The 20136-nt window shown below is 45.4% G+C and overlaps 1 long non-coding RNA gene across 1 annotated transcript in view; it reads right to left on the bottom strand.

Moving 5' to 3' along the window:
• LOC144141400 (uncharacterized) overlaps positions 1-20136 on the bottom strand; it is a 162238-nt gene that overhangs the window by 124246 nt on the left and 17856 nt on the right. Inside the window, exon 2 of the long non-coding RNA XR_013316582.1 lies at positions 19061-19122. This is a non-coding gene — a long non-coding RNA (uncharacterized LOC144141400). The remainder of the gene's footprint in view (positions 1-19060; positions 19123-20136) is intronic.

The raw sequence follows: 20136 nt of genomic DNA, 5'->3' as shown, positions 1-20136 counted from the left end.
CAATTGCTGTGTTGTGACTCAGCAAACGTTGCTTAGTTCTTGCAAGCTAGCTCATATGCACCCTGACTGCACTCAGGAGGGGGGGAGAGAAGTAATTTCTTCGCTTCCATTAGACTTTTCACTCTTGAGTGCAAAAGGGTCCGCAAAAGTGGCCAGTACAGGGTGGCACGCAGCACAGGAGCTGCTGCGTGGCATACGCTGGCTGCGCTTTTTAGTTGAATGCAGCACCGTGTTAGGATGTTTATTGGGGCGGTATTTTGGAATTACTCGTGTATGTGGGCTCTTTTGAATTGCAGTGCATTCTTGCGCATTAAAATGCACGTCATGTTAGCAAGATTGACGCATCAGTTTGAATAAATGGAAAGTTCGAATTACCCACATTTGATTATACATCTCAACACCTATCATACTTTCCTATGAAGGATGTGTGATGTTTAAAGCCCACATGAAATGATCCAGTGCAGAGTGTGTACCACAATTTCTTATACTTTTCTGTTTAGGGGATGGGCGTCCACTTGCGCTGTAGCAGCAGCTAAACTGGTGGAAGGGACGGGACTTAAATATACAAAAATATATAAAGATGGAGCATACATAATTGTTTTTAACGTATGGGCTGCATTTTTTCATCGTATTTCATGGACTTCCTGGCTTGTTAGAAAAATTAAGAAACAAGACTTGACTTGAGGTATGCTTCAGTGAGAGAAACAGTCGCACATGCTGCTTTTCAGGCTTCTGTACTGAGAATGTGGCACAAAGGATCACTGCGTTTGCCCTATGTGTACACTATTTTTAACTAAAAAATTCTGAAAATGGCTGCCTTGCAGCTTGAAAGGCCCCCTGATCGGTAGTGCCATGATCACCTTCCAATTTATTGGGACTGCACCAGTACGCAGTACCAATAGGCTGAAGTTGACTCGCGCAGGAAAGTTGTGTGCATGTTAAAGAGGGAGAGTGGAACCTTTTTATCTTTAGAGCCCAGAACATCCTTTCTGAATAGCTGAGTATCTTGTGATTCTTAGAGTGCAAATGTTAATGGGATGGCCTGTGTCTTTATGCTGCAAAATGTTGCAGCCTGGTATCTCCGCAGCATGGGACTACTGAGAAATGCATAAAAGCAGAAAAACCTGTCCTGAATATTTTGTAGCTAAGTCTCATTTGGTGCCGGCTAATTAAGATCAGTACGTTGTTGAAAATTTGATTGTACATGACAAAATATTTCATTAGGAAATTATTTCTTAATGTGTAGCGGTTTTCTTTTTGTTTAGCTTTTTAATATGCATTTTGTTTCATGCATGATTTCCAGTTAGAGTCTCTGACTAAAAGTATCTGACTAAAAGGTGGAACGAAGGTTAACCCACCATGCATAAATACCTTACAATACCTGAAAGGCAGGTTTGTTATCAACCTTTTATGCTTCCTTTTAAGCTTACTCAGTTCCAAATACTTGTGGTCCTGCATCTGATACTGTATAAACCACTGACAATCTCATGCTGCTGGAGACAGCGGCTCTAAATATTTCAAGTACTTTGAGTATTGAATACACATTCAAGACATAATCTAGTGCTCATTGAAAAGCAATGCTTGCAGTTGTGCTCCCTCCGATCACTTTATGCATTGGCTAACGTTTGTGAATAGTAATCAGCTAAACCAGATGTGAAAAAAGATTAAGTCTGTTGACGGAGCACGTCCCAATAACAAGTAGAAGGCATTGTAATGCTGCTGATTTCCATCAACATAGATCAGAGTGTACCCATATACGTTAAACGTAGAATTGAAGGTTGCGTTTTCAAGCTTGATTGCCCTGGAATTTCTTTTCGTGCTTAAACGACCTTGAAATTTTGTGGTTTCCACGCGGTCAGGTTGTGCGGCTCGTATATTTTGAGGGATCCTTGAGGGTGGTTCTGACAAACCTGATTTCTTATCATTTAGTGCAACACCGGCAACGCTTAGTCAAACTTCCTGCGCAAGCAGAAGGTGAGCATGGAACCGCCACGTGAGCATGCAACCGCCTCACTGTGGCCAGCCTTAAATTGCTGGCCACAGGGAGGCTAGTGCAAAGCCACCTACTCCAAGGACATAATGCAATATCTGTCTACTTTAACAAAAAATGCAGTTACTTGAATTGAACCTGAATCTTAACTGTTGTATTTCGTTGTATTTTGCTTTTCTTTTCTGGCTTAATGTTGAGTCGGATCTATTAGATACACATTAAAAATGAGGTCCAGCCTCGTAGCCTGAGCATTGCCTGTTTTCCACGTTAAGCTTTGTTTATACTTGGTAGCGAGGGGCGCCGCCTCGCTACCGCCTTGGCTGAATTGCTTCTTTCTTTTTTGTTTTGGTCCAGGACAGCGGGAGCAGGTGCTGCACCATCCTTTCGGAAGATTGGCCAAGCCTCTTAGGTACACCTTACTATATATTCAAGTTGTCGATTGTTGTGAACAGTGATGTGGTGATGGAAGTGGGTAAATGTGGAGTAGGGGCTGTATGCAGTGGGTGGGAAGGAACAGGATTTGGCCAAACTAAGTCATGCAGTCCCAACAACTGAACCCCCAACACCCCAGTAGTGTCATTGAACAGAATGCGCTAGGTGCTGTTGCACAACTTTTGGACTGTCGGTTATTTGTTATTGTCATATTCGTCTTGCACATCACACAATAACAAGAAAAAAACAGAGGTTGACAGAGCGATGTGTGGGTGCCCTGTCTATGTCCCAGTTTTTTTGTCTTGTTCGTGTGTCGTGTTCATGAAGAATTCCTCGAAATGGCATGCACGGATACAAGTGCGGCGCCACCAAATTAGGTAACCGGTATAATCGCACAAAATCCAGTTTACATTCCACAGTTTCGACTAGAGGAATGGTGAAAATGAGTTGGCTAGAATGAAAAAAAGGTGACAACAACAGACTATTTATCGCTAGCACACCCCCAATATATACCCATCCGAGATCCACCCACATGTTAAAAAGGGGCAACAGACAAACTATTTTAATTGATTGATTTGTATGTCCTCTGTTTCCACCCTGGTGGCGTCGGTGCTTTGTTTGCTTTCTTTTTCCTATGTGTCGGTTGGTGTGCAATCATGATCAAGTGATTTGTGCATCCAATGGAGGCTTGAAGCTATTGCTCCCTATATAATGGTTTCTGAAGGTGGATTTTCAGAAAATGCATACAAAAACGTAAGGTGGCGTCACACGTGTGATGACAGACAATTGTGAGAAAGACCACAAAATTTAAGGCAGAACTCAACAGCATTAGCACACAAGTGTAACTTTGAATAATTTGCCCTGAGCATCAGAATTTCATCTAGTCAAACGAAACATTATGCAATCTTCAAGACTTCGTCTAGCTGAATGAAACTAAATGTAAAAAATGACAGCTCTTTTCTTGGTTCCCTGTAATAAAATTTTTTGCTTGCAAACTGCGTTCATACTCTAAATCTTGCGAAATGCCGTTTAAAAGTCCTTGATTTTTTTATATAAAAACTGTGTATGGAAGGCTACTAACTTCTTAAGCTAGATTTCAGAAAGCAGAAAATGTTTCCTGCATCTAATTGATACGGGCCCTACAGGCTGAGACATGCGGTTGGCCTTTTACTCGTGTTTACATTTTTTGTTTGTTGGAACATTCCTCTCCGCTCCTAGCTGCTGCCCACATCTTGCCTTCACATCTGGCCACACAGCTGGGGTTGCTTCTGCCACTTTCCTTTCTGTGAACAGCTATGCTCACCCTAGTACTACTGTTGTTTACAGGTGTGTATTATACATCATTTTCTGAGTTCCCGAAGAGTTGCCTTGGGTTATTACAATAAAACAGGGGAGATGATTTGCGGTAGCTAAAATCAGTATCTAAGGGCTGTGTAAAGGTTTTGTGCTAAAAGCTATATCCACTTACTTGGTCCACCACTTCGGTTCAGATATTTTCCCTTTTGACTTTTGGTGTGCGCTTTTTTGAAGTAATGAACTATGTGCTACCAGCACACCCTGGTGCCATGATATGAACTTTTTTTCAATGTTATACTCACTTTTCCAATAATAACTGCATATGCACAAATATATATGGCTTCAAGTGACATGACAAAACATGATAAGGTATGCAAATTTATAAGAGCACGGCCAAGGGTTATTACAGTATACATTCATACATGACAATTCTCGCACATAAGCACACGGTAAAAAGGATTTCGATTACAGACACAAAACGAGAAAACTTGTAGCATGAAGGCATGTCTCGTAGTGCATCTAGAAAAGAAGGGGAAGTAACAAGTGGCAGAACATGAGATATTCAAAGCCTTGAAAACGGCCTTACAAAGATAATCGTAGGAACACAAAAGCAAAAAAATAGAATATGGCGATGGTAGAAATAAATAACCGCAAGCGGTATTTGGCGTTTCCTCTTTTAACGCCTACCCATTTCTGACACCGCAAAGAAGAACATAAACTCTTCAAGAATTCCTGTCATAAGTGAGTGATAGAGGCACACACCATGGAACCACCATTGAATCATTTCTGCCCTTCCATGCAATTTTATTTTTTGTTATTGTTGTTGATCGTATCACTTGGGGTGAATTCGTAGTCGTGTAAATCTGTCTCTTTGTAACTAATATTCAATCAATTCTGTGTTTTTCCATTTTTTTTGTTCCCAAAGCATATACCATTGTGTGAAATATGGAAATAGTATACAACTTTGTGTTGTGTTCCTCACCAGCATTCAATAATTTGTTTATGATTTTTCTTGTTGTTTTATTGTTGTCCTGCATTGCGCTGGGTGGGAATCATTGCGTCTTGTAAATATATACTGTTCTTCTAACCGCCGTACAGTCATTTCTGTATATACACCTTATTTTCTAGTGTCCATAACCATTTCTGTAGATGTGGGTTAGTTAAAGGAGCTTATGGCAGTCGAAACCACCACTCAGCACCACTTCTGTGTTTCCATAGAGCATTTCTTGTATTGTTGTCGAATCTTTTCACTAGGTCTGAATTATTTAGTTTCAAAAATTTGCGTCATTCTTGTAACCACCATTCAATCGTTTCTGTTCCCGCACTTTTTTGCTATATTTTTCCCCATTTCACTTATTGTGAGATATTTCCAGCTGCATAACTATCTTGTTCTTGCACCATGGGTTTACAAGTTTCCTTTGTTTTTTTTCCAATTGTTGTGTTGTGTGTGACTTATTTATAGTCAAAAAAATTTGTGCTATTCTTATAATTATACAATCTGCATCATTTGGCAGGGCAGGGAGGCATCAAAAAGTAAGTGCTTGTGTTCCGACAACTTATACCTTAATTTTTAAGTTGATATATACTGTTTCACCTCAACTCTTTTGTGTTTTGTGTGCACTTCATTAGCTTTATTTTGCCCAGCTGCACTTATTTACAGCTAGCTTGACAAGACTGTCATTTTGATTAGTTTATTTTTGATTTTTTCTTATAGGTAATTTGCACAAGGCCTGTACAGCCGTGCTGTGTGGTCCAATTCGATGACACAAGTAGGTTGCGTTATTGTGAAGGGCACTTGTGCTAATCAGGAATGGTGTGCGCTTACTTACTGCCTCTGGCTTTTTATGTGACTATTCTTGTTTTGGTTGTGCTTTGTGTGCTTCTGCAAGAGTATTTGGTCAGCTTCGCTCTTCAGATATGAGACCTCATGTAATACGAAGCACTTCAAAAATGGGAACACATTACTCTAGAGATCAGGTGCCAAGTAACAGCAAACAGTGCTCTGAAAATCTAGCGCCCACAACATGTAGGCAACCTCACAAAGAGGGCTAGCCAAGCTAACCATATTGCATAGAGAATGTAAATTTAATGTGTACATGGTCATCTCAATGATATCATAGTAACGTACACTAGGCATGAATATAACAAACTAATTTTTGTGGCAAACACAGCAAAACAATGTAGACTAGACATACATGTACGTCTTGCATACGTACCACTACATATCCATATGTTGTACTACTAAGGTAACATCTCATAAACAGCATATAAAGTACCATGAGATGTAGATTCTACGCTAACCTTTGCGTGATTTTGAAGGTTTTTGTAGTTGTAGCAAATTTGAATATATGTAATTTCGACCCCAACCGTATGTCTCCTGGACAAATGTAATGTCGATTGCTTACATCTTCCCGATATCCACGTAACGTGGTTTTCTGGGATGGTCCTCATGCGCTCCCACAGTGCCTTCGTGGCCTCTTCACGTGCAGGACAATTCGTTTCCGTCACTGGATGTTCTCCACTACAGTTGATGCACCAAGGATAACAGTCGTGATGACTGCCGCAGGTGACTGGTCTGGAGGAAACTTGCTTCAGCATGCCACGCAGCGCAGGGACACATTTCGGTTATGGCAGACGAAGGTCCGGTGCTCCAAGCTGAAGCAGTGAAGGCATTGCTAACTGTTGGGGCGGGGCACGTAGAGTCTCAACACTGTTGAACAAACGACCGCGTGGCGTAGCAAGGTAGTTCCTTCGATTGTCATGAGAAGGGAAGCCGTCTGACCAAGATGGCGGAAGCGGAAAATTTTTAGAGACGGCATGATGAGCTCGGACTGCAGAAAGTCTTCTGAGAGGTCAAGGGACACACCATGTATAACACCCCGAGCGTTGTTGTTGGCCTCGTAGGTTATGGTGCTGTGCAATGTGCCTAGGATATCAATCTGCTGAAGTCCACGAAGTTTTGCAGCTGCCGAATTTAGATTTGCTACCACTGCTAACAAAATTTGATGTCGTCGTAGCTTGATGAAGATGTCGCGGTATTTTTGCTTCGTCAACTAGGCGGCTTGTTGGACGGCCTGTCCGATGGTGCTGCGGTCCGCCTCATCCAGGTTTGTGTTGTCGGTGAGCTTTAGGATTGCAGTTCGCGGCAAATCTATGCGGGGCGTAGTAATGCCAGGGGTCCAGGGAACGTAAGTGGTGGTAAGGTTCATGGTCCTGCCAAGCGTGGCCCCGCGCTCCGCGAAGTGGAGCCCAGGCATCTTTTAAACACAGTTAGGGTAGCCAGCTGGAGCCAGTAGAGGCCCAACACGGGAAGATACCTGACGGAGAATGGGTTTGGGTATGCAGGAATAGAGAAGGTGTTCACACACCTCCGAGAGAAAAAGAGGCAGATTTTGAGGTCAGGAACAGTGATAATTTTTGTTCGGTGAAAAGAAAAACCACGGCGGCCGCTACAGGCCAGATCATCCCACTACTTAGGAGCGAACCAAAATGCTGTCGGCTTCAGCAAGTGGGAGAAGCACGCATATCTGCCCAACGGCATGATGCCGGAACGGCTCCGTCACTGAAAAGTCATCCCAACTGTGGCAGATTCTGCGGGAGGGTACCCGCGTGCATGCACCCTTATGCAAGAAGCTGGCTCGGAAGCGGGTGAGGAGGCGTGACTATATACCTGCCGCACCTTTGTCCAGCAATAACTACAATCTGATATTTGAATTGCGCATACTTATCACATTATTAACACATCTTACATATCAAAAGTAAGTCTTAAAAGCGCCTATTGAAAAAGCAAACAATCGCCGTGATCATCGCGTATAAAACCAAATATTTCAAAACGCCGCTTACCAAAAACCACAGTTAATAATAAATTTTCTTTGTATTGCCCTAACGCAGTATAGATCACCTACTATATATGAAATAAAATTGCCATTTATTAACCCATAGTCAACAAGGCATCAACACAGAAATATTCGCTTTATTGTTCTATTATAAGCAGGACCTTTTTTAAAAATGCCTGTGTTGTCTTATATCCTTGTGGGAACAAAAGCCTTCTTGAGAAGGTAATATTTTCTTCACGTTGAAACAAAACTCGCTATAAATTTAACACAGAGAACATAAATGCCTACGCTTTTAAAGGCAAACGCATGCAACCATTCATTACAAGCACTTTACCACTACATCACTTTAATGACATTTTCCCAGCTCTAGTTCCTTTGTATTGTCGCGCCAGAAGCAGTGGACGGTTTTTGTTTTGCTACACAGTATTTGCGTTGATTTTCGCCATTTCCTTAATCACATAATGGAACTACTTACGTAAGTAAATGGATTGGGACAGAGTAAAAGTTTCCTACAATATGGGTTTCATACCTTGGAAATTTCTTTCCTTGAGTATCTGGATATTTTTAAAAGTACTCCTTGTGTTGAATTGTATCTGAGTTAGTGCAGATGCTTCTGTGGAAATTTGAACTGCCATGTTTCCCCGGACAATCAAGACGACGACAAAAAAAGCTACTTGCAACAAAGGTGGTGACCGCAGGGCTTACTATGAGCTCGCGCATCCTGCAGTGCAGGATCGAGGGTAAGACCTGGGTAGTACACAAATAAAATCTCTTGGTTTTCTTGTTCCCCAGCGAGGTTCATTGTTTGGTTCCCGCTATGCTTTGGCGGAACGTTTGTTGCTGCTGACGAACCGGGGCCCGCCGCATGAACCTGCTGACAGCATCAAGGTAGCAGAGCCACCATGGAATGATGGAATAAAAGAGACCATTGAAGCGCAGAGCCAATGGTCATGAACGAGGCAAGTGTCACCATGGCCAATTCATGGCCTATCAGCTAGCTTTCAGCCACCTTCACAGCATAGACTTGGGCACTTTTTTACTGAGAAAACGGCTTTAACGTCAGCCCTGTATCCAACTTTCTTGAGCTTAGGGGACACACTGTAACAGACGGTATGACCGCTATTTTTATGTTTTCTAGCTCATTCTCTACCACATGAGTATTTTGATGGTTCCGTTTCAATAACTTAGCAAGAAGAATTTCGGCTGCAGCATTCACAATTGTTTTCGGGAAACCTTCCGCATTCAAACACCTTACCTCGGCAATAACACATTTCGAAACGTGCACGAGTCTTTAAAGAAGCAGGACATTTTTAGCGCAGTCATGGCGCTACTCCTATTCACCAATTTAGAGTGAACCGAGGAAAATCGAAGGATTTTGTGGCCGCGCAGGTGGTATCTCAATCACACGTGCTTATTTTAGGGAAGGAGGCTGATACAAAAATTTAAACATACTATCTTCACATGCTTTCTTGTAAATGTGAACACGCCCCAAACCAAGGCAAATATGCTAAAGATACAACTCCACGTGTGTGGCTTACTCACAGCCCCATTTGTGGACAACCAGAAAATAGTGCCCGAAGCGGAACACTTTTACGACGTCTGATTCTAAGAGTGCATCATCCGGTCTTCTATCACGGTGGACAGACAGGAGGTTGCTGAGTGTAGGTCCCGTGGATGATCCGATGCACACCCCATCCTTCTGAATGAATACTGCAGGTAAATCTGTAATACTGCAGGTAAAATGCCAGCAAGCTATCGACATCCTCGGCACTGATTCCAACGAAGTTGTAGAACTGAATCACGTCACCCTCGAAGATTCTAACCTTCACCACATCGCGAAGCAGCGCTTGCGGTATAAAATGGTACAAAATTTTACGCCAACCGAAGGGGCACGTAGGCCTCCCTGGTTTTCTTCTCAGAAAATTCTGGTTCAGCCGGCGCTCTTAACACAAGCAAAATGTCTTGGATGAAAATGGGGGACATGCCATCTTGCAGGTACCTGCCCAAATCGCGTTGCCCCGGAGGTTTGTCTGATGCGATGAACAGAAGAGAGAAGAGAACAGGCATCTTTATGGGTTTCCGCAAAAACATATGCGCACAAACTGAGTTTACTTGTATACTTGGCAGTCTGTTTACGCGGAGACCTGGCAGTCTGAAGACCTGCCAGCTCGATGTCTTCCCTTAGGCAGATTGCAATACGTTTCTCTCAATGGCTAAGGCGCTGTGAAGGTGAGCCCAAGGATGCGGGTTCGATTCGTTGGCGTGCCGGGAGCTGCTCTGATGAAGGGATAAAGTAAAATGCCTGTTTGTGGGAGATTTCAGGTCGCGATAAAATCGCAGGTTGGAAAAATAAATCTGGAACCCCTCCTCTCCGTCTGCCTTATAGCCTCGGTACCGGTTGTGTGGTTAAACGGATAATCGATCAATACCTAAATCAACCAAAGCACTCTTTTTTCAACTTCTCCGGCTTTGTGTCCTTCTTTTTTAGAAACTTTCGTATATAGATTTGCTGAAATGGCGTTTGTACTGCTCAGATTGCGTGAAAGCAAAACTTCCTTCAGTGTTTGACAATAGTTGCATATTTTCCTTCACAAGTGATTCCACTAACCTTCCTTTGTGTATAATAATTGTTCCCTGCAAGGACTGAGGTAGGCCTTCCACCAGCACAAGTCCGCGTCTGCTGAAATCTTTAGAACTAGCTTTCGCAGCCATACGTCTTACAAGAGACCGTAGTTCACATTTGCCAACTTTGGGCTGAGTGCAGAACTCCGGACCTAACCGCAACATGTTCACTGCTTCACTTGGCACCACAAGGTAGCCGATAAGATGAATGGTGTGACTTGAAGTTTCGCGTTTCATCTTCTTGCTTCCGGAGGCGTACTGACGCACTTGTCGTCACTTGCACTAATTTGAAACGCTCCGGATATGTCACGCGTATCGTTTATTTTCAGTGCGGTTTATTATCGCTTTGAGTAATAACAAGCGCGTCAGAAGGGCGTCGGTGGCCTTATCAGTCAAAGAAATATACTACTTGCATAGAAGAACATGTAAGACTAGAAACGACTCGATGTGTTTGCGTAGATGCTATATTTGTGTAATCCACCTATTTATGTGCAAGACGTAATGACAACGTTCAGATTGTTTCTTTTGTTTGCGTATTGTCCTGGACATTTTCGCTGTTTTTTAAGCTCAGAGTGAACGAACTTGCCCCGCTGCAGACGTTGTTTTAGTTCATTTTGTGCCAGCGCGGTGCTGTTTCTTGCTTCCCCAATTTTGAACCCTTTCTTTTTTGTGACCCAATTAATCGTTGCAACATGGCCTGCCAGGTTGTATGGATTTGTTTTCATAGAAAACTATGTCCCTCCTGAGAGGGCTTCTCCTTCGGGACCACTTGCGCCGTGAAGACTGAGCATTATCATCTGTCCTGCCTTGAGGTCGGAAGTATGGAGGCAGATCAGCTGTGCAAGGACAGCCTTCGCACGAGATTCTACCAAGAATTACAGCGAGCAGAGATCATTGGCGGTTCCAGGCTGAACTCAACACAGCTGCACAGGTTTCGGATTTAGCCTGGGGTAAGAAGCTGACCTCCGGCCCCAAGAAGGAAAACCTGAAACTTAAGGTCACGCCATTGATCATATCGGGTGGGCTGGGGTGCCAAAAGAAGTATTGTACGCGTTAAATATAGGCACAAAGTTTTGCATCCAGTTTAAATAGAATAAACCTGGACTGCTGTCGTTTATGAGACGCATGACTACGAAAATTTGCCCTGAAGCTTTAAGCCGATGCGTTGATGAGGGGTGAAGGCCTACCTCTTTCCTTGCAAGGAACGTCTTGTATACGCACTTGTAAAGTTTGAAGGCAGGTTTCCGGCTAATATTATCAGACAGGACAGGAAGCTTTGTTTCTTGCAGTCTGCGAGCACAGCCGCGGAACCCAAGAAGCTATGCACAAAAATTTCTACAAGTAGCATCACCCAACGCTGGAGAAGTTAAAAAGAATACAAGCAACCTCTGTGAACACAGGGAACTAAACAGAACAGCAAAGGGGAGATTGCGCGCATTCTTTTTGCAAAACCTATACAGATGCCTGTCCTCTTTTGAATATTGTACTAGAAAAACGATCGTGACAACACTATCAGGGCAGGTACCAGCAGAAAGGCTTGTCCCTCATTCCCAAAAAGGACTACTTTTTTGGACAAAGAACGCCGGGATGATCAACATTTTTCAAACAAGAAACCACCAAGGCCTAACCGCCGTAACGAAGGATGCGAAAAATCTCTATTATTCTATGCAACATGCACCGCTTCTCGAGGTTGTCCAAGGTGGAATCAATAAGAGAGGAGCTATTATGTTCAAGACCTTCGTTAGGATCAGTTCAGAGTACTTCAACAGAAAGATTTCGTTTTACCTGCAATCAACGATCGTGAAGGTTGGTGGTGATGTGCTCCTTCAGAAGGATGGGGAGTGTATGGGATCATGCTCGGCACCTGCACAGATCAAAGCGTGTTGGCCAGTTTGATAGAAGACCAAACGAAGCCCTATGAGAACAGGACTGTGCCGTGGCAGAGCAGCATAGGTCGGTCGATATTTGATGTGTGTGCCTCGGTTTTGGACGTATTCCCGTCCTGAAGGAAGTACCTGAAGGTGGGTGCTTTAGCTTCTCCGATGTCAGTCTCATTTTTCAAAGCACCACGTCCAGAGGAGATACTAACCATGCCACCAAATAAGCAACCTCCTTTTTTTCTCGGCGCACTCTCAATTGGTAAGAAAGACTATTCTCACGAATGCTCTAAAGTCCGCCCTTTGTTCATTCCTGCCCCCACCAAGGGGAGGTCCTTCAGTGCGGCATGTTCTTCGATAAAACTCATAAATACGGTAGCGCGAAGTCTCCCAGTTCCGTTAATAAAACAGGCGACATCAATTCCTGGGGTGCTAGGCAAGCAGCTGAACATAACAAAGTATGGCCAACTACTTTGTTGGTATGATCACTACTAAAGTAGTGGTCATAAGCAAGAAAAAGATGTATAGCTTTTACGAAATAAGTAACTGCTGACTCGTGAAATGAAGAAAATAATTGTATTAAGAATCATGCCACGCGCTTTGCAGAGGGCATCAATACGACATTCGACTTCGCTGTGGTGGCGCATTTATTGCGAAAATCGAGAAAAGCGTAGAGAACTGATTCAGCCAAAAAGCGACCACATGAGACACGCGCGGGAAGTTACTTCTCGGTTTATTGCGAATAATGCGTTTGCGTGCTTCGTCTCGTAGATTGACCCATCATGAAGTACAGAGGTTCGGGCATGCGTGAAATATACGAAGCATCTCAGATTGGTGGGAGGGATGGCAATTGCGCCGGTAAGTTTTCGGGCCTTAAGAGTGAAAGGTGGGGCATATAAGAGGCTAGAAATGACACGGTGTGAATAAGATTATCTCTTATTTTTGAGTAATCTCTTCTTTTTACTGGGAAGATTTACGTTCCCAGTGATGGCGTCTACAACGCAAAAACGCTCTGCAGTAAAGCCAACTTTCTCTGGTGAAGATGATGAAGGATTGTTAGGGAAGGGGAAGAAAGAAATTTTTAGTGGCCGGAAACGTACCTGGCCCAATCGGGTTATAAAACGTACGTTTATTCGATTGCTCCATTTTGATATTGTCGAAACCCAGTCCAAACTCACACCGTCAAGAGAAAGCTTCATGTTCAACCTTCGAACTTGTTCGATGAAGTACATAATTTTTCTTCTGTTTTGTGAGCAGAAATGCGCTTTTTTGCAACCCGCACTATGTATGGACAGATGTTTCTTCAGTGCTTCCCGGTGTTTTCCTACATTTCATTGATGGCGTGTTTGCGCTGTTGTTTATGTTGAAAATGAGCCAAGTGGCCCCGGTTTGGACGCTCAGTGCAAGTTTTAATAAACGTGATGACAAAAATTCGCTGCACGATGAGAGGATGTAGAGCAAGTGACTGCTGTCAGAAGATTAACTGCAACGCATGCTCCAATATACATGCATTTATTATTGCCATCCCAAAATGCAAAGAATGGTATTTTCGCTGTGCACCCGAAGGTCTGCGCTTAGTAAAAAGTAAGTATGGAAATTGAGACACAAGTGGCTGCCTAACTGATTTGTGGAAACACGAGGCAATGAAAACACCGAGCCACAGAATGACACATCTATTTATAGAACACGTCAGCAGCTGACGGGCCAGCGGCAGCTATGCTTGTATGAACGCTCGGAGTTCTTAATAGCCCTGACCGCTCGCTCCACGAGGCTCGCGCAGTGAGCCTCAGAGTGGTGCTTAGTCGTCTTTATCCTCGTCAATGCTCCTACAGTAGACCTCCCTCTAGTGGTGGAGCCATGGAGTTAGTCGGAAGGATCCTTTAAAGGCCGCCTTGCGGGTTTTGTTGTCTGTTGCAACTGGATCGGTTGCGTAAGCTGATCCGCCATTAGCATTGTGGATTCGTCTGGTCGTGCGGAGAGTGGCTCCAAAATGAAGGCTTGTTTGAGATGATCAATAGAAATAGTGTGCTGTCTGCCATGCAAATCCATGGTGAAATCCTTATCAACACGATGAATGACGCGGTAGGGTTTGTTATTGTCACGTGAACGGATGGTGGGGTGGTCTTGACCAGCTCGGAGAAATGGACACAGGGAAGCCGTTGACTTGTTTAACAACATACATTTAATGTACGCACAAAAAACCCTCAGGTAAATCACTCAATAATTAAACTACACACAAACGATAAACACTCACACCTCTAACTAACAATCCCAACATGCAATTCAACTCTAACCCAAAGGTCTCTACAATATAAGTTCTACAGAACTCGTCCAAATCAACTTATTCTTTCACCCTCAAGGTGATCTCACTTAGTCACAACTTCCTAGTTGTGTCCTATAATTGCGTCCCTATTGGACTGACCTACCCCGGTCGTCAGCGCTGACGTGTCGCACCCTTGCGTGGCCGTGACCCGGTGGTAGCCTTCCTCGTCTCGCTTCTTCGGTGCCGGCGTTCGATGCGCGCGGTCACTCCTTGGACGGCGTGGGCTCCGCGCGTCCCGACTTCTTTCCTCTGTGGCTACCCCCTGGTAGCCGCTCTCGCTGGATGTCCTTGATGCCGGCGTTCGATGCGCGCGGTCATCCCTTCGGCGGCGCGCTTCCACGGTGGCTACCCCCTGGTAGCCGCTGCCGCTGGAGTTCTCAGGTAGGCTTGGCACGAACGTCACCTTTCGGGGCCGTCGAGACGAACGTCGACGGAGCGTGGACGCTGGCCGCTGGTGCCCGACCGATGCCGCTGGGGCCACGAAGACACAGGTTCGTGGTGCACCTAGGATGACGGTGCCGATGCGAAGTCGGCCCGCTCCCGCCCAGGCTCGGATGGCGTGGTCGATGGCCTGGCCGCGTCCCCCTGGCTCGTTCGTTGAAGCGCACCTGCTCCGGCCGCCTCCTGGTTTCTTCGGTTTCTTGCCTCCTCCTTCTCCTTGTGTGCACCGCTTTTATACCCTCTGGGCTCTCCCGTGGAGCACTCCCATTGGCTTCTTGTTTCCTCCCTGTCCTTATATGGCCATCTCGCCACTTGTCACCTGCGTGGCCTTCCCCGATTGGCCGACCAACGTGCTGCCACCTTTTCCCAGGATTCCTTGGTACGTCGGCGCTGGCGCTTGCTGATTGGCGCGCTCCTGGCGCGTCCTTCAATATTCTCGTTCCTTTGTTCTTTTGTTCCATTTTTCGGGGGTTTTCATGCATCCCCTCTCGGGGGGTGCTCTGACACATGACAGTTATAAGGGCGCTGAAGTGGATCGTGCTCGGTATGGCGGCGGACAAAAACGTAGGAAGACGTCGTCAGCTCGATAGACACATGGGCATCCGCACGCCGCTGGCAGCGCGGTGCGGGCGCACAAAATCATTGACTCGAATCTTGTAGTTTGGTTACGTAGTCAGTGGGATCAGCGCAAGGTGATGATTCGTAACCAGTAAAAAACTCCCCCGGCATGCGTGGCGGCGCACCAAATACCATCTCTGTGGGCATGCAGAGCACATCCTGATCCCTACTAGGCCGAAGATTAAGCAAAACCAAAAAAAGAGAAGTGGACGAATGTGTAGCGTCCGGCTGTGCCCTGAGTGTGATCTTTAGAGAGCGGTGAAAACGCTCAACGATCCTGTCGACAATGGGGTAGTAGGTTGGGGTGCGCATACGCAAGGTGCCAAAAGTGCGACTGGAACTGGCGACCTCGGTCGGGGTTCATATTTGATGGGACACTATAGCGGGAAACGCAGCGCGCAACGAATGCGTTGGCGATGGTTTCACTACGCATGTCGGGAAGAGGAATCGCCTCGGGCCAACGCGTGAACAGCTCCGCGCAAGTTAGTAGGTTGCTTTTGAAGGAGGCCAGGGCCTTAAAATGTGTACGTGCACCTTGTCGAAATGCTCAGCTGGTCCCTGAAACGAGCCGAAAGTGGCCTTGGTGCGACGGGTAACTGTTGACTGCTGGCATATGAGAAAGCAGCGCATCCACTCGCATATGTCTGTGTTGAGGCCCGGCCAAACAAACGCTGCGTTAGCAGATGTTGCGGGGCTCGTATTACAGGGCGCGATAGTCTATGGAAGGCATTGAAGACAATGTGTCGGAAATTATGTGGCACGAGTGGACGCGGGCTGGACGTGGAAACATCGCAAAGCGCCAGGACAGCACAGGATGAAATGGGTACTTCACGAACTTGCAGCTCGCGGGAATTTTTACGAAGCGCTATTATGTCGGCTTCATTTTGCTGCGCTGATGCGAGTGCAGTGAAGGCTATGTCGGTGAATTTGTGGAAAATACATATTGAAGTGGCGACACGTGAGAGCGAATAAACGTCAGCGTTGTCCTGCCCCTGCACGCGCCGTATGTTCGTTGTGAATTCCACCGCGCAAGACAGATGCCGAGTTTCATGAGGTGAAACTTTGGTGGAGTTCGACCAGATGGCAAACGTGAGATGATTGGGGTCCGTCTGGATATGGAACTGGACTATGGAAAGAAGTACCGGAAGTGACGTACAGCCATGTACATTCCAAAGAGTTTTCGCCCAAAAGTGCTGGAGCGTGACTACGCGTGTCACAGCTTGTGGGTAAAAAAAGCAAGGAGTTGCCAGGCATTGTCCACAAAGTGTAGATGAACTGCTCCGAATGCAGCGTCAGACGCATCATTCGTTAGGTAAAGCAAAACTCCCGGAATGAGATAGACGAGGAGGTTTGAATGCAAATGCTTGTTCTTGATATTCCAGAAAGCGGTTAGTGCTTTTGGAGACTATGTAAGTGAATGTGCTTTTGGTTTGTTTCTCTTGCGCTTGACTGTGAGTGGCCGTAGGAGGACGGCGCAGTTGAGGATAAAACGGCGGTAAAAATTTTAAAGGCCAAGAAACTCGATCAGCTTGCGTATAAAAGATGGCTGTGGAAAGACTTGTATGGCCAGTACTTTTAAAGGCTTGCCCCCACCAACAGCGGTTCCTTGGATGCTATACCAAGCACAGAGAGGTGCGTTGTAGCACCAATGAGGCGCTTACCATGCATGTCAGCTAACAAATTATAGTGACGCAGAACGTCTGGACCCAGAATGGGGTAGCCCACATCAGTGATAAGAAAAATTCATCGAAATGTTCTTCGGAGGCCTATGTTGAAGGACAGTGATTGCTCTTCCTAAGTGACAATGGGAGTCTTGTTGGGGGCTTGTAAGCTGCTTGTGGCTCGCCTGCTCTTGCGGAACATGGCTAGAGACGCTATGACGCAGACGTCCGGGCTGGTGTCGACGAGAAAACGCAGCCTAGTGGTTTTGTTTATTACAAAATACAAGCGGCTTACTTGGCAACTGACACCAATCGCCGCCTCTAGTGGTACGCCGGGGAGTTTCCCTGAAAAGTGCAGGGTGTGTACACTTCCGCGCTGGTTTTCGAAAGTTGTGATGAAAGTTGTGAATGGCACCTTGCCTTGACGGCGATGGCGAATGGCGGCGCCAGAAGGAGAGGCCGCACGAGCGAGAGTGCTTGCACTGGGCTGGTGGAGTGGCGATGTGATCTGATAGCTTGGCGATCTCGCTATACAATTTATCGCGCATGCTTTGCAGCGCAGGTGAAGAGGGCGTTTCGGGTATGGCTTTAGTTGGCCCGGAACGTTCCGGGAGTTATAAGTTGAACACGGAACGTTCGACTAGAGTGGAAAGGGTCTTGACAAAGTAGGCAAGTTGGGCCAGCTGAGAAATGAATAAACTGCTGTCGTACGCCAGCAGCATGCGGACGGAGGCGGGCAGGCGTTGAAAAAAAAGCTCTCGAACCAAAAATTGATCGAACGTGGCTTCCTTTTTATCAAGCAGCTGTTGAAAGCGACGCAGCAGCTGTGAGGGTTTGATATCAGCGATTTCTTCAGATTGTAGAAGCTACGATTGTCGCTGTTTCGACATTGTCATCCGCTTGATTAGTTCACTCCTAGGTGTGTCAAACGGGCCGTCGCCGGTGGTGAAAAAATCATGTCGCGAAGCTAGGCAGGCTGCGATTCCGGGAGGCAGCGCAGACCCATGGTGATTGAATGTTTGGGTCTGTGATGTGATTGGAGCTACGGAGATCCGGCTGTTAACCTAGGCAACCCAGAGCTTTGGATCCTCAGGCCAGTACAGGGGAAGCTGCAGTGAAAGTGCAGCCACGTCACCCTGCGCGGCACAAGGCAATGAAAACGTCGAACAACACAAATATTTAGAACACGTCAGCAGCATACTGGCCAGCAGCAGCTATGCCTGGCCGAACGCTCGGAATTCTTAGGAGCCCTCATCTCACGCACCTCTAGGCTCGCGTATTGAGCCCCAGAGTGGTGCTTTGTCGTCTTCATCTTCGTCAATACTGCTACAGATTCAACCTTCTCGTTCAAGGGCTGTTGGTGGCAATGCCTGCAGCAACGTCACAGGCAGTCTGAATGTATGTAACTTCTCGTTGCCAATTCAACCGCAACATCAACGGACAAGGAAGAGGGTAAGTTGTGACAGATAGTCTAAGTTCGCAGTTAGAGTTGGGAGCTCGCTCCTTCCTGCTTGAGGGCACACTTCGTGGAGTGAGTTTAGCATCGAGAGCCCGAGATATGTGATACCCAAGTAAATTGTTTTACGCATTTTCATGCGATGAGCTTCATTTCTTGGTTTACGCTAAGCATTGGCTAAGGACCCTCTATAAGCAAACAACAAAAAGAATAAAGATTGATTGGAAATAAAGACAAGGCCTTCGTATTTTACTCCGTAAACAAACACTGCACCGGTATTCGCACCACGATACAAGGTACCCACTACCCCGTGAATGGCACCCCACCGACGTTTGTACTTCTAAGGTCCTTTGTATTTTATACCTAAAAACTGCACTAGTTGGTGCACTCAAAATTGAATTTGTTGTTAAAGTCGTACAAAATATATTTCTCAACAAAATATTAGATTAATATTTTATCAAACACTGAACCAACTGTCATGTTTTGGGAGGGTGTAATTGTCACTTACTTGGTATGAAACATATTGATAACGCTTGCACGCACTCGAGTTCACTACCAAAGTCAGAACCACTGAAAGTAAAAAATATTTTGGTATGTTATCTTGGACGCATATTTTTTGTGCAATTGTTTGGGTTCTCGATTTATTCCACTTTTTACTGAAAAATAAAATATTCTTCTACATGTGTGCACGTTGGAAGTTATTTCATTTTATTAAATGTCTGGTTTCAGTAACAAAGACTGCATCTGAAGGTGCACACTTTACAATAAATAATAATCAATTGTAGTGCCTACATGGTGTTCCAATCCAACAACCCGTATAAGAAATCCGCAGCAATCCCGCAACATCGATTTAGACTTGGCGACTGTGCTCTACTGCATTATGAGGTTGTCCCAAAGGACGAGATAATGTCCTTGCCTACCGTTGACTTCATGGAGTATCTTTTTGGCTAAATTTCCATAAATTCGGTTCTGCCAAATAGATACAACGATGAAAACACTCACAAATAAATTCGGTGTGGGAGAGAGCTTAGCAATCCTCTGGTATAGGCAAACAATAAGGGAACGCAATGCCCAGTAGATACATGGTTTCAGGAGGGAGTTTTACGGGTTTACTAAACGCTGTGTGCTATCGCCAGGTATATCCGTAATGGGCGTATGTGCTGACCATTCCCCGCATCAAAAAAACTCCAGACTCTTGTCCGCGCGGTCACACACTAACTGCAACCGGCTTTTGACCTATTTCGTATATTACGCTTCCAATATTAGGGTACTTCTTAGACCGCCAAGGAAAGCTTCACCACGGCTGTCTTGTTTGTGGGTGACACAACTTTGCAGAATTTGCTGGGCTGTGTAACTTCCCGATTACTGCGGTACTTACAGCTCCTCAACCCGCTCAAGAAGCTGAGCCTAGATCATGTTTCTATCATTTCTCTCAATCACAGCTAGCCTGGGGTCTCGTTCGTGGGTGACGCAGCATTCAAACATTTGCTGAGCTGTGTGTCGTCATGACCACAGCGGTATTTAAAGCTCCTGAACGTGCTCAAGAAGCTGAGCCTAGATCATCTTTGTATCTCCTTTCGCTCA

The sequence above is a fragment of the Haemaphysalis longicornis genome, unplaced genomic scaffold (assembly GCF_048455015.1).
Source record: "Haemaphysalis longicornis isolate Haplotype H1 unplaced genomic scaffold, Haemaphysalis longicornis Haplotype H1 scaffold_6, whole genome shotgun sequence".
NCBI lineage: Eukaryota > Metazoa > Arthropoda > Arachnida > Ixodida > Ixodidae > Haemaphysalis > Haemaphysalis longicornis.
This window is presented reverse-complemented; position numbering and strand designations above follow the sequence as displayed.